The 14,788-nt window shown below is 40.3% G+C and overlaps 1 protein-coding gene across 2 annotated transcripts in view; it reads left to right on the plus strand.

The window, feature by feature from the left end:
- Positions 1-241: 241 nt before the first annotated feature.
- The window catches only part of ZNF217 (zinc finger protein 217), a 28,803-nt gene continuing 14,256 nt past the window's right edge, over positions 242-14,788 (plus strand). The window contains exon 1 of one of the 2 annotated variants that reach the window (XM_055813893.1): positions 242-399. The gene's annotated coding sequence lies outside the window, so the exon portion shown is untranslated. Of the gene's footprint in view, positions 400-883; positions 1,066-14,788 lie in introns of those variants that run through there. The other variant, XM_055813894.1, reaches the window with a different exon arrangement.

Consider the following 14,788-nt stretch of genomic DNA (forward strand, 5'->3'; position numbering starts at 1 on the left):
ACAATGGGGCCCCGACCCGCCGCCGTTGCGGGGCCGCGCACCGCCGCCGCCTCCCGCGCTCCCCCTCAACGCCGCGGCGACGGCACAAAGGCGGCGATGGCCGCCTCACGGCCCGGCGGGCACCCCGCGCCGCCGCGCGCTGCCCGGCGCCGGAGCCCCGCCCTCCTCGAGCGGGGGCGTGGCTTCGTGACAATCGGGGTGGGCGGGGCCGGGCGCTGGGGCTGCCCGAGCAACAGCTGCCGCGCGAGCGGTTTACAAACAGTGCCCCGAGCGCCAGCGCCGCCGAGTCCGGGCTCCGGCGGCACCGCGGGCGGGCTGGCGGGCGGGCGGCCACCCCCGCTCCCCTCCTCCCTCTGCCCCCACCTCAGGATGCCGGCCGGGGAGGCGGCTCAGGCACAGGTGAGGGAGGGCTGGGGGTCAACTTCCAGGAGGCTCCGGCCCCCGCTCCCGTCCTCCTCCCCCTCACAGGGGGCACCTGAGGGAGGCGCAGCCCCCTTCCCCTCGGGGCGGCCTCTGCCGTGAGGGGCCGGTTGTGTGACTGACCGGGGGGGAGGGGAGGGGGGGCAGCTGCCTTCCGGGACGTTTTAAGGGGGCTGGGGGGGGGGGGGGTATACCCCCTCTTTGTGAGGGGGGAGCTCCAGGGTACGGGCCCCCCCACCCCCGCAGAGCAGGGCCGCCCATCCCCGTGCTGTCCCGGCGCCTGGGAGGCTGGTGAGGCGCACTGACCGCCCCCGGGGAGAGGAGGAGGAAGGGCAGGTGTGGGGGGGGGCGCTCCCGGGGGCGGGGGGCCGGGGAGGGGGCCAGGTGTGTGGCAGCCGGCCCACCCCTGCTCGGCCTCGCCCCCTCACGCGGCGGAGCGGCGGCAGGTAACGAGCCCCTCCCGTCACCCCCGGGGGCCGGCCCGCAGCGCCCGCGGGCGGGCAGGGGAGCCAGCGGCAGCGGCGGGCGCGGAGAGAGGGAGGGAGAAGCCCTTCCCCTGCTCCCTCCCACCCGCAAACTTCTCGCTGTCCCCGGTTTCCTTCTCCTGCCCGGGATCGCCTCCCCCGCCCCTGCTGCCCCCCGCAAGTAGGTGTCCAAACTTGCATTGTATACCTGGGGATTTGCTCTTAAATACTCCGGGCCTCGAGCCTGGGCTGCCGGGGGGGGGGGGGGGGGGGGGGGGGCTGGAGCGGGAAGAGACTTATTTCTTTGTGAGTCAAAGATGTTCCTGGAAGAAGGATTTGTAGTAAGTGGCTCATGGAGGGGGGGGCTTGTGAGTGAAAAGTTTATTGATCCGCATTGCCAGGGTTTGTTTCATTTACCTTTGTCTTCAAAAGACTAAACCCTTCCCGGTAATTTCTTAGGCATCGTGTTTTTTTTTTTTTTTTTTTTTTAAGGGAGTAGGAAGTTTAGAAAATAAATAAATAAGCCTCAACTGACTTCTTAAACAACAAAAGAGGTTGCCAGGCGAGGACAATAAAATTCTAGAATATCTAGAGATTGGATTTCATTCCTGTTCCGTGATACCCACTGGACTTTCTGGGTGTGAGGTTTTGTTTGTTTCCCACACAGAAGACCTGCAGCCAAAGTAAGGTCTGTATGTACTCTAATGAGCCATCCCATAAAATGTGCTGTGTGACTCCCAGTAAGTATTTGAATTGAAGTGTAATAGTTTTGAAGTGGCGGTGAACAAAAATCTTTATGTTGGGTTATTGATCCGCTGATGAAAGGCGTTTGAATTTGAAAAGGGCTTGGTTTAGGGGTTTTGTGTGTTTAAAGGTTTTTTTAAGGCAATAACATTTTTTTTTCCATTTCTGAAATGACCTTGAGCTTTAAAACTACATCAGTTTCTACCAGTGGGTTTGAGGGGGAGGCCGTAGCAGAAGGATCTAGTGAAAATCGAAAATAGAAATAGGAACTGAAGTAGATGCAGTGAAATATTTTCTTATAGAAGTATGTGAAAAGGGAAGTTTTTGTAAGAATGTGTGAAAAAGGAGAGAGGGAAATAACGCAGTTTCAGATACAAGGAGAGAGAGGGAGCATATCATTCTTCACATTTTATTAGGCCCTGAAATGCAAGAGTGATATGATCTGGAAGACACAGAAATAAAACGCCTAACTACAAGTTGAATAGCAGGCATTGACTTGCTGACCAATGCTTACATGCTTGGTGGTTGGTGGGGGCTGGTTTTGTGTCTGCAAAGGTATCAGAGCACAGTGCTATGACAATGGCTTGCAAATGCTTTAACGCCATGTTTTATTGCTCTTAAGAGCTCTTACTAACTGTAGGTTTGGGAATAAGACTAATACTTAAATTAGTGATGTCCACACTAAGGTTTAAGCGTTTCCATGGATAATATAAAAGGACATTTTCAAATAAGTAGGATAAACTGCATTCTTTGGCAGAGGGGGAGGGAAGAGGGAAAGGGTGGAGGTTTTTTTCTTTTTTCTTCCTCTTACTAGTTCTGTAACTGAGACAATATTTTAAGATCTGTAGCAGGAATGTGGCTTTGTGATCACTAATTTTTCTGTAACATGTTTTTCATGAGCAATATTGTAATTCTGTGCAAAATATTTGGATTTTGTATCAAGTTCGTTCTTGAAATCAGTATGAGTTATCAAGTTTTGTTTTTTTTTAAGTTTTTAGGATGATGAATATGAAAAACAAATAACTTTAGAAACATGTTATTATAGTGATTATTGATTGGCTTGGCCTACAGCCAAGCAAACTCTTCTGCATGCACCAGAGTTGCTGATTTAAATCCTATAAATTCTTTTTCATATGTTGGCCTTTTTGAATCATTAAACAGTACGTATAGCTAATTTAAGATCAGTAGATCAGTTTTTAGTTAAGGTTGTTCAATTACGTCTTCATCGCTTTGGAGTTGGTTGAATGACTTGACATGAGATTAAGCACAACAAAAGAAAAGGCAGGGGAACAACAGCTGCCTTCCAGTACCAGAGCACTAGTATTCTGAGCAGTTAAGCATTCTACCTTTTAGTATTACGTGGTGTCAGGTTTAAATGTTAATATTTATATTTGTCTTTACAAGAATCTTGGGCATTCTGATAAAACATCAGACACTCAAATCCTGGTTATTCGTGTTTTGGCGTTGTTTGTCTCTTGCATTTGTAAGAAAATTATCTTAAGATCTTATACTGAGTGAATTGATCTCTTAACTTTTAAGACAAAAGTAGCAAACAGTCACCACTAGTTTGTACTTGTTTAGTTACTGTGTGGTAAGAACTTTAAGGTGTGTCCTTAATGGCAACTGACGATTCTTGCTGCGAAGCCTTGTTTATTTTAGGTAGATGTTTTATACAGAATTTCCAGTGGGACAAATTACTACACTGACTGCACTTATTCTTTCTGAAGACTGGCTGTAAGCATAAGAGAATGATTTTGCCATGCTGCAATCAATATATATTTTAAAATTGAAGCCATTAAGTTTTGCTGTGTATTTTGAGGCTTTTCTCCTACTTCCTTTGTTTAAACATTCTTAAACAGTGCATATCATATACGAATTTAAAACATTCATATGGCACTATTGGGGCTGAATTTAAATTTAAAATGAATACTTACATCCTTCTTGATCAAAATAGAAAAAACATTTCTTTAAATAAGTGGATGTTTTCTGGTTTTGAATGTGGTAAGAAGGCTATATTTGTATCTTGTAAACAAAGTTTCATATTAAGTAGTCTTTAGAGAATGGCTTCCAGGCTTTGGATTAGAGAATTTTCTTTCTTTTTTTTTTTTTTTCTTCGTTTTAAGTGAATAATGTTTTTTTTGTTTTGCTTTGTTTTGGTAGGGGTGGGGAGAGCAAGATTTAGGGTAGAGGCTAGAAAGAGGAAGATAATAAACTTTAGCACCTTTTATCAGGCTGTCTTACACAAAAGGTTACTTCATTTTGGTTTCCCCTTTCATTAGATCTCTCAAAAAATTCCTTTTTGAGCACTTATTTCTAATCTTCAGAATCTATCTTCTCCTTACTATATTTTCTTTTAGAACTATGTTGATAGATTAATATCATATTTTATCTGAACAAAGTGCTAAATTATTACTGTAATCAGGGGGAAATAATTTTAAAAGGGAACTGTGTGTTTCACTTAGACTTTCAAAACTGTGATTACAATAAGCTTTTAGTTACAAAAATTTGAGAGTTTGTAATTAAGCTCTGGGGAAATGTTAAGTACATTTTAACTTCCCTTTGTTCTTTGGGACTTTTTGTTGTCCCAACTCTTTCTAACCTGAATCTTGGTTTGGAATTCATTGTCCTAGTAAAAGATTCCATACACTGTATATGTAAATACACTCCCTCTTTCCTGTGTTATGAAATGCTGTAACTACTGCTGGCATATGGAAAGAACAGTCACCCCCCCTTTCCTTAAGGTAAAATGGGCTAAGCTTGCTTTTCTTTGCAAGAAGCTGAAAGAAGAGTTTGACCTTTGAACTCACCCTCACACTTCCACACTGCTTTCAGGATGATTAAATAACCAAGGATATTTGCCCGTGTCTTATGCTTATTTATCTCACTTAAAATGTTCTAATACTTAACTGTTGAGGTATTGTCTTTAAATATAGCAAGACAGTACATTTCAGTTACAGCAGGGCTGCCATTTGCCAGCTCAGCCCTCTTATTTCTGAGACTCTTGATTTAGAACATCAGCGTTCCAATCAGATATTCTTTCCACATCTCATAACTACATTAATTTCAAACTGCTATTTACTTTTAATGGACTTTGAGTAATTTCTGATGACCCCTGACCCCCCTTTTTTAAAGGTGACTTCAGTAACAAAAAAGTTTTTCTTTCTGGTGCATTAATACGATCAGGGGATTCTGCTGACTACTGTATGCATGCTTTTAGAGAGATGTGACTCATACCACAAGAGATTTGCAACTGAATACAAAAGTAAGGAAAAGGATATGACCAAGCTATGTAAGATTCTCAATATGCGTTGTATTTTAGGATTTAAAAAAACAAACACACTTCTCCAGCCTGAATTTACCTAGGTTTTTGTGCACCTCCAAACAGAAAGCTACTCTCAAAACTATTTGCTTTTAGAAATCAACTTTTTTTCAATGAAATTCCCAAATAATCTTGTTTTGTTGCTGATGAAAACTTGTTTATGGCAAACCTGGTTATATGGCAGTGGGGGGAAAAAATATTAAAATTTCTATTGTTGTAGTCATATGATTTTGGTCAGAGCATAGCTTATACTTTATCATAAATCTAGCTCTTGATTTTTCTTCCTTAACTTTTTTTTTTTAAGGGGGAGCAGTACTTTAAGTGGTATGATAAGAACAGACTTTCAATTTCAAAGTGTAACAATGTATGTGCTGGGAAAAAATGAGTTATAAATCAAAAATACAGGTGACATACTTCTTTCAAAATACAATGCCTTTGAGTTCATTGCAGAAGATTGAATTAGTTATCGGCCTGCCTTGAGAATTTCAAAAGAAAGTACAAGAGGAAATGTGGTTAGAACATGCAGGAAAATTATGTAGATCAGCATGACTTAAAGATTTGAGCAGAAACCCTTCCAAATATAAGTGAATAATTGACTGGATAGGGATTTTCTATGTGCTAAAGATTTTATGTAACTAAAAGTATCAAAGTCTGAGTTTGTTTATGCGCAATGGGTACACTTGCATTTTTCAGTGTAATAAAGTGAGTGCAGTTTACCTCTGCCATAAACTACATACGGGAAGTTAAAGGCACTTGTATTGTGCTTACGCTTTATCATGATAGTTGAGAACTGGTTTTGTGAAATCCTTGGGGTTATGTCAGCCTCTCTTTGTTCTGGTACACAGGTAGGAAGAAGCAAATTAGATGTACTCCAAAGACCATGATGATTAAGTACATTGTAAGGAAAACAGATGTAAAGATGGTCCAGAGAAGCCACAATTTCTGTTTATCTTTACTGGTTTTCTAACCTTTTTTTTCTTATGCTAGTAGAATTTGTATGTGAAACTGCCTGTTTGAAAGATCGGTTTCTTGAGGACGCTAACTGCCCTTTCTAGGTCAGTTTGGCACTGTGAAGCCCTGTAGGTTGGAGTACATCATCCCATACATCCCTTCAGTCCTCCAGTGGGAGGTAATGTAATGCTAGGCAATTAAAAAGTTTAGTCTCCATCAGTCTATTCGAGTCTGAAGGTCTCCCACCTGCATGGAAGAAAGGAGGCAGCTATTTGAAGTGTCTATTTCTAGCACTTTTCTATTTTAGTATCTTCAGATGCTAGTCCAGGGGATGACTTAAGTAGAAGTAAATGTCTTTCCCTAGGACTGCGTACCTTTTTCCATATTTCAAGACTGATTTTTGTAAATAAATAATTGTGGGTATGTTTGAAAGTGACAACTTCAAAGTGCTTTGCAGAGGGGAGGGGTAAGAAGTTACTGCTTTTTCTTCCAAGGTACAGGGTTTTAGCAGTGTTGGGCAAGAGATTCAGAGTTGAAATCAGGTGAGAGCACTAGGGAAGTTTAATGGCCTTAGCAAAGTGAACTCTTTGGAAGTGACTCCTTGTCTCAAATTCAGGAATAGTAGGAGAGTATCTCTTTTCCTGTTATTTCACCTATGGTGCCCAAAGGGATGCAACTTACCTATAATTGCTATGGAGGAACTCCTGGCTCTTGAGTAATAAGGAATTAAAGTCTAATTTGGTAAACTCTGAATTTACCACTTCTTTGTAGTTGTGGCTACTGGAGAGACCTAACATCCTTCTGCCAAGAAGTAAGAAAGTTGATTGTGCTTTTAAGGTCTCTGAAAATGCCTTCTTTCAGATGAGAACCAAGACTAAACACATAAGGCAGTCTATGTAAGGTGAGACTGACTCAACAGTAAAAATGTATCACTCATTCCACCAAGAGAGTCTTTACCTGCTGTGGAGAGAACAATAAACTGTTTTGTAAGGTAAGGGGTCATTGCCAGTTTAAGTGCATGTAACTTCTTGATTTAATGAAGTTGCATCATCTTATAGCAGTGGTGAAATGTGTCCCAGACTTGTTTAAAATAGGATCACTCTTGTGTCTTTCAGCCTTTCTACAACAGGTATTGGCTGCTTCATGTTGTCTAAAGTACACTTTGGTTTTGTGGTTGCTGAGAAATTCCCTTCTAATCAGAGGGGAAAAAAAGGAAAAAAAAATCTGGCTGTTAGAGCAGTCCTCCTGAACTTTAGAAGTCAATACTTATTTGTAGCACTTCCTCCTTTAATGCCAAGAATTAGTCTCTTTTATATTTGCTCTTGCTCAGTGGAGGAAAAACATGTGCAAAATGATGTGAGCTTATATGTTCTCTGCTTTAAAAGGAATAATTACATCTTTTGATAGAAGAGGCATTCAGCTCAATGAGGAGACACATTCAGCTCATCCATCCTCTGCCAAAACACTGTTAGACATATAGCCTTAAAGAAAAAGGGACTCCACAGGAAAAGGTTTTTTAGAGAAAGGATATCCTTTGTTTCTATTAGTATAGATGTCTGAAATGTGGGGGAGGAAGTTTTCCTAATATTGTTCATTATTAACTACTAGTTATTTTCCACTGGTGATTAAAATCCTGTTTGCTAGACTTCAGGAGGAAAATTACTTGCATGTATGTCTGTTTTATCTGACTGTAAAAGAGCTTTCAGCACAAAATCTAGTTTCTAAAGTGTTTGTGGAGAAATGCCTGGATAATAACATTCTTGCATTCTGGTGCGTATGTCTCTGTCTCTTCACTTTGTTTTTATGAATTGTCTTAGTATCATTGCATTGGAAAGCTTTGCAGTGGTGTTAGAAGGGTGTGTAACTGAGGAAAACAGAGTAGCCTCTCTCTTGGAGAGGATAAAAAGATAAGCCATAAAAAACCCTCTTAAGAGTTTAAGTTCAGGATAACTTCGAAAACTTCAAGCCTTGAGGATGAAGACTAACAAGGGGACTTAAGTTTGCAGATTTAGGGAGTGCGAATTCCAATTCGGGGTCATCTTTTATGCTCTCTTTTCAACCTGTAAGTCTTCCGTTCTGATCTTTCTGCAACTGAAACAAACAACTCTCTTCCTCCCCTCCTCCCCCTAAATCTCCATTTCCTTTAAAAGTATTCATGTTAGTTCTTTATCAGACTGAACTGTTAACAAACTATATAAAAACATTTTTGTTCTTGAGCACTTGGTGTAAAAATCTGTGTGTGGATGAGAAACAATTTTAGGTGTACTCAGGTGCTGCTCCATTAACAAAGAAATACACTGGGAAGTTGTGTTAAAATGATATACTGTTAAAAGCTAGAAGGGAGTAGCTCTCTTCCCTTCCCTAGAAAGCAATAGAACACACAGTAATGAAGAGTAAGTTATTGGCTTCATGTAGTGTTAGGAAGAAAAGCAGATTCTTCTGCTACTCTGCAAAATAATGTTTTATCTGTGCTGACTTTTATAGCTTTCCACTGTTTTAACTTAAGTCATAGGCAGATGGACAGTTGTACTCTCAGAAATAAGGCCACAGGCTGTGCAGCAAATAGTGTGTCATCTTCCCTAGATTTAGGGACTATCCTTCCTTCAGATTGGGGTAGAAAGGACGTTTCTGTCTAACAAAGGAAAACATCTTATTGCGTGAGGTGTGATGTGTATATGTTTCTTCTTAAATGGAGAAAGGAAGTTATGTGGTTCCCATAAACTCCCTAATACCTGTAGTGACAAACTTGAAATTTCATGCTGTGGATGTTTGGAAATCTGACTAATGTTTTGGAGCAGTTGGTAAATTAGAACCTCGCAATAACACTTTGCTTCCCTTTCTGACTAAACACAGGAGCCTATGAAGGCCACAGCACACCCGACGTGCTTGTACAATGGAACCATTGTCACCCATGGGTTCTGCAAACACTACGCTATAACCTGGGACACTATAGGTACTATCTGAAAAGTTTGGAGCTCTTGAATATTGTGAGCGACTACTTAGGGATGGTATTTCTGCTTAATAGTCTGTGTGTACACTAGGTGTGGTACAACTGGTTTAACTTTATGCAATGATACATATGTATATATAAAAAAAATGCACTACATAAACTAAGTTCAGCCTCTGCTCAGGCTTTTATTTGAGAATTTGAAGTTATATCTATTTATGCATGAGCCACTCTGCCTATGATCAGTATTATACCTGGATATAGATGTACCCTGACAAAATAGATAATACCCATAAGGTAGTTTTTTATTTGCGGTCTCAATGAGGAAAAAGTGATGTTAACTGGTTCATTTTATTTATGTTCATTAGACAGAACTGGAACCACTATTCTGAAAAAGCAAAACTTTTAGACTGAAATAAAGAAAAGTGCTTAAATAACTTGTGGTTTCCAATAAGCAACCAGCAGTATAAAATGTATTTCATTAGCAATGCCAAAGAGCAGCAACCTGTTCTGAGGTATAAACAAAAAAGAGAAAAGAATGTTTCATGTAAAATGACTCTTTATATCCTGAAACATCTTTAAACATGAGAAGTTAGGTTTTTTTTGTTTTAAAGGAGAATTGAGAGTTACCTAAAAATTTCTCAAGTCAAATAGACAGTAAAAATGAAGGTGGTTAATCTGCAGCAGCTGGTGCTCTGGTGGGTTTTTGAGTATGGGTTTCTTGTTCTTTGGCGCTGGATTATGTAGGACTTTGAAACTTTGTGGAACCTTAGGGTAGTGAAAGAAGCTCTGGGTGTCTTTTAAATGCTGGATCTGTTAAGAGTTTGTTCAGGTAGTTATGTCTGAGTACTTCTTGTACACAGAAAAGTAACTAATTATCATATAGTTAGTTGTAGCTTTTCTAGTTTTCTGGCTTCTATTTTTAAGGAAGTGTTGCAGCAACTAGGTAACTTCTGTAATTGTTCCAGCTTGCTTTTTATGGCTTAACGATAGTTTTGCTAGCATAGAATTAGCCAGCTATAGGGGTTTTTTTTCCTGGTACTAGCTGTGCAACTTTTATTCCCAGTGCTTTGTAGTGTTTTAAGATGAGAAATTCAATGGTTAGACTTTGCTGTTCTCTGAAAGGTGTGTCTAGAGTTTTTATTACATATTCATGGACATTTTGAAATGCAGGAAGTAGAAATGCAATAAAATTACTACTGATGGGTCATTTCCCAAAGAAATCTTAGAGAGAATGTAATATGTTGTCTTTGGTTGTGTAATTTAATAAAAAGAAATTAAACTTCTCTACAGGCATTTAATTAAAACTTTCTCTGTTTTAATAATCCATTTATATGCAGCAGCTTTTTGGTGTGGTTCTTTGGTTGTGTGGCAAGTGCAATGAAAACAAGATGTTCTCATCTGTCCAGTTCAATCTTTATATATGTTTTGTGGTGTTTATAAATATAATGGGTATCGCTGCAAACCTGTTGAAATATTTGACTAAAGGCCATATAGCCAAATATAAATCAGTTGTGAACTGAAGTTTGCTAAATGCTCAGGCTCTGGACTGTTGGAAGAATAAAGTACAATAGATGGCATCCTGCAGTTAAGAATTTGCTACTTCTGGACAGATTAGTCCAGGAAATGTCCATGTGTGCTGAGCAAGACGGGTTCGTCTGCCAGTCTCATTCACCGCAAGGCAGTTGCAGCAATCACTGGAACATGTGGGCACTGGACTCTGGGGTGACGTGCATATTGACATTTACAAATGGGTAGGGGAGTCGGAAGTCAGGGTTTCTTGACTTCACTTTATTGTGGGAAAGGATAGTAATTCTTTATTTTCAACCTTGAGATAATCTGTAGCTAATTTATCGCTTTTTCAGCTATTGGAAGGAAAGATTTCCTGTTTTGTTCTGTTCCTTTACTCAGTATCTCTTAATACTGGTGTGTTGTGTCTCTTCTTTTGTTTTCTGAAAGTGAAAGACAACAGAAGAAACCCCAGGTACTGCTGGCTGTGTGTTTGTTTTAAGCTAATATACAGAGCATCAGCCACAAATAGTTACCGTGCTCATCAAAACTGCAGGTTGTCCACTTGCTCAAGAAAGCAATAGTACAGAATTAAGGCAACTCTTGACAGTTTTGCTGCTGCCTACAGGGTTTTGAATAACAGGAATGTAATTAATCAGCATTTTTGGTTCTTAAATCCAAGACATAACATCTTCACTAGGAAGAAAGGCTTTGTTAATAATGGATAAAGTCCTAGTGTAGATACTTGGTTTGTAGTTTTAGCATGTGTTAGCTTGTCTAAACAGTAAGAATGTAAAATCATGCCTACTTATAAAAGCCATATATCTAATCAGTGGTGTGTAATCACCAAATACAAAAATAAGACTAGAACTTTGTAGCTCAACTCCTGACGCTAGTAGTAGTCTTTTTTCCTCTCATTTTAAAGATAATTCTAGTTGCCATCTGCAGTTCTCTTCAGAAATGCTACCTGCAGTTTTTATTCAGTCTGTAAGTACTATCTCCTGTATGTGATGGCATATCCAAGAAAAATAGTTGCCTGAACTGCAAATAGGCATTTCAGACTCCTAAAACAGGAATATCTTGCCCTCCTTTGCAATGCTGCCTAGAGCATGAGCTTGTGGCCAGTTCTTCCAAAGTGTTCAGAGCCTCCTGTTAAAAACAGTGAAAGCTTGAAAAGCATTCAGCAGCTGACATAGGTTGGTGGAGGTGCGTAAAGTGCATAGAAGAGCTATGGAAGAAGTCTCTGAATGGCTTGTTCAAACCTATTGATATCCACTAAAATTTGCTTCCAAACTCCTGTTAAACTCTTCATGATCCATGTGTTAGTTATATGCTCTGTATTTGTATGTGCAGTTGTGAGGACAGGTTTAGTTTTTTGGACAGCTGCAATAAGATTGAAACAGACCCATTTTCAAAGGGCTTACCAGAGAAAATGTTATTGATTGATTGAGGTGGATTTTTCACACATCAGTGACCAACCTAGGGCCTTCCCTAGGTTTGATCTATGCCCGTCCCTTAAATTCTAATAAATCTCGAAGCATATGGTTTTTACAAAATGTTTGTATTATCCTAGGTTAGGTTTGAGTAGAACCATGTGTGGTGGTCCGTGTTACAAGGATGTCTCTTCTACCCTCACCTCATCCCAGTATGCTGTAGAGGGTAGGGGACTGAGTGTGGATTTCTGCTGCTTTTCATCTGTTTTGTCTCTACAGTGACTTAATTTCTGTTTCTCTGTTTGTATATGTTGTAATGCCACAACGTGGGGAGCGTAATAAGCATAATTGGCTTTTTCTGTATTTGTAGACACTAGCAAGGAAATAGTTGGTGCAAATCTCAGCAGTTCAGTATGTGGGACTTAAGACGCTGGCATTTGTCTCTGACTTCATACCCCAGAAATGCCTCTGGCCTTTTTGTAGGATGATTCTTATACCTACTACTGCAGAGCGCTTACCTGTGTGTCTCAAAGTAAATGCATTAAACTCTTAAGTTCAATTTTTTTTATCTTGCCTAGATAGATATTCATTGTTAGGTGTTCAGGAGTCTTTCAAAGTTGAAGTTCATTTTTGGTTTGCAAATACTTTATTTTCAGGCAGATAGTCACCGTTTATGCACATGAGTTTTGCTGCAGCATGTTACCCTGTTGTGTAAAAAACGCCTCTTAAAACTACAGTAGAAATAGAACAAAACAGCAAGTTGAAACATGAAGTAAAACATGCTAACCAGCACCCTTTGATATGTTTTTCCTTATGTTTTACAAAAGGGAAAGCTTTTTGAATTACTTCAGCTTCAAACTTGTGTTATAGCTTCCTCACCTGCCTGTAGGGGGTGAGTGAAAGCCAGAAAGTCGAAACTGAGTAGGGAAGGTAGAAAGGCAAACACAAAGGCTGCAATAGAAGCAATTCCGAAGTGTCACACCATAGACTGAACCTACCTGCCTGTTACAAGAGATTCTTGAGTCATGATGCAGAGAGGAAGTGTTAATCATGGCAGTGATAAAACTGAACATGGGGGTAAAGGGTGTAGTTAGAAAGGAGACTGGCTGCAGAAAATCTAGCTTCTGTTACCATCAACCGGTCAGCCAGTGGCTTGTTCCCTCTTAGACTTTCTACCCTGCCCTGCAAGATCCCTCTGTTCACGCTTAACTTGGCTTATGATGAGTTTTTGGCCCAGGCCTGAAACAACTTGGGTTTAAAAAAAGCTAGAAGCTTCTTGGTATTAGACCTGATTGTTGTTTAGACCTGGATTAGAGGACTGTACAGTGAAGACACAAAGCTCTGAAGGTACAGAAAAAAATGGAAGACAAGCAACTGGCAACAATAACTTTATTCTGTATTGGTGGTCTGGTGTGGTTGTGGGTTTGTGTGTGTTGTGGTGGCTTTTTTTTTTTTTTTTTCTTCTTTCCCTTCCCCTTAAACCCATCTTCATGATGGTGGAGAAGGAGCTGCTAACTTTTCAAATTAAAACCAAAGAGTATTCTCGGGGCAAGGCTGTAGTGCAGGGAGTGGATAAAGTGTTTTAAGACGTTAGATCTGTGACTCCTGGCAATGTGTTGTCATGTTTCCTTTCCCAGGTGGTTATCTTGCCTGGACTTGACTGTTCTGTGGTAGGTGAAGGTATCCAATATAGTTGAAGGCATTGTATCACAACCTTATAGTCGCCTTTTCACTTCAGCTGGTTGAAGATCCTGTCCCATCAACCTCCTATGGGCTGTTAGATGTTCTGGTTCCGCTAGCAGGCGGCTTTACAGGAGCCTTCTCTGCAGATGTGTTTGGGCCACCAAACTATATAAACAGTTCAAGTCCTGGTGGCTGATTTCTAGTGAAATGGTTTAAGATTTAAGGGCTTAAGACCACCTTTTTCTCTCCAGCTAGCACTGCTGATGGGAAAAGGCAGGAGAAGGTAACCTCAGCTGCATAGATAACCACATCTTCACCTGCTATAATTAGTTGTTACGGAAATCTCTGTAGCCTGAACTATTACAGGGTTGTGGTTGGATTGCAACCCTTTCTTTGGCTTAAGTAAAGCAAAATATTTCCAACCCCCCCCCCCCCCCCCCCAAAAAAAAAAAAAAAAAGCAAGGCAGAGGTGGAAGTTGAGATGAATTTTAAAACCCTACTTTGCCTGTACTGTCTCCTGCTATAAGAGCTGTGAAGCCTATTGTATTTTAAGGCATAGTAATTCAAGTAACGTGAATTGCTGGCCAGCTGTCCTTTATGAAATAATTTTCTGAAAGTTTTACGTTTCAGCCAATTTTGAATGCATTCTTTTCATTAGATATTAATTTATTTGGAGATGTGCCTCATTTCAAAATTATTTATCTTCAGTTTATATAGTTTTGTGTTAGTTTGGTAGACTTTTCCTTTATTCAAAAACTTGATCAAGTGGAGTCCTGAGCTCTACAATACTATAATTTGCCAGCTTGAAGAGTGGTGGCCATTAATTGCTGCTAGCAGACATTATAACTCCTTTAGACTTAACTATATTATAAACCTTTTTATTCTTGTGAAACCTTAAACTTTCCCTTTTGAGTATAATTGATAAAGCACACTTTTTGTTGCATGCAGTTTGAAATGAGAAACATTTCCTTGAAGTAAACTGCTGTTCAGGGAACTATCATTCATTTATTTTGAACTTTGAGATGATCCAATTGTACCAGCCCAAAGCTGTCACAGATTGTAAAATGATAGTAAAAGCATCAGGAGTGGTATCAATGAATAGTTCTTAATGCAACAGTTTATACTGATTCTTACTGTGCACCGGAACTATGAAAACTAATTCCAAGCTGTCTAGTCTTGGGGGCGTGTGTGTGAAGTCTTCTGCTCAACAGCCTTTAGGGAGCAAACAAGTAAAGTTTTATTGAGCCTCTAAATACTGGTTTCACAGATTTGAGGAAAGGTTACTTTGGCTTGCTGCGTTTGCTTGTTAAGAATTCAG

Source organism: Falco peregrinus, chromosome 9, assembly GCF_023634155.1.
Source record: "Falco peregrinus isolate bFalPer1 chromosome 9, bFalPer1.pri, whole genome shotgun sequence".
Classification (NCBI taxonomy): domain Eukaryota; kingdom Metazoa; phylum Chordata; class Aves; order Falconiformes; family Falconidae; genus Falco; species Falco peregrinus.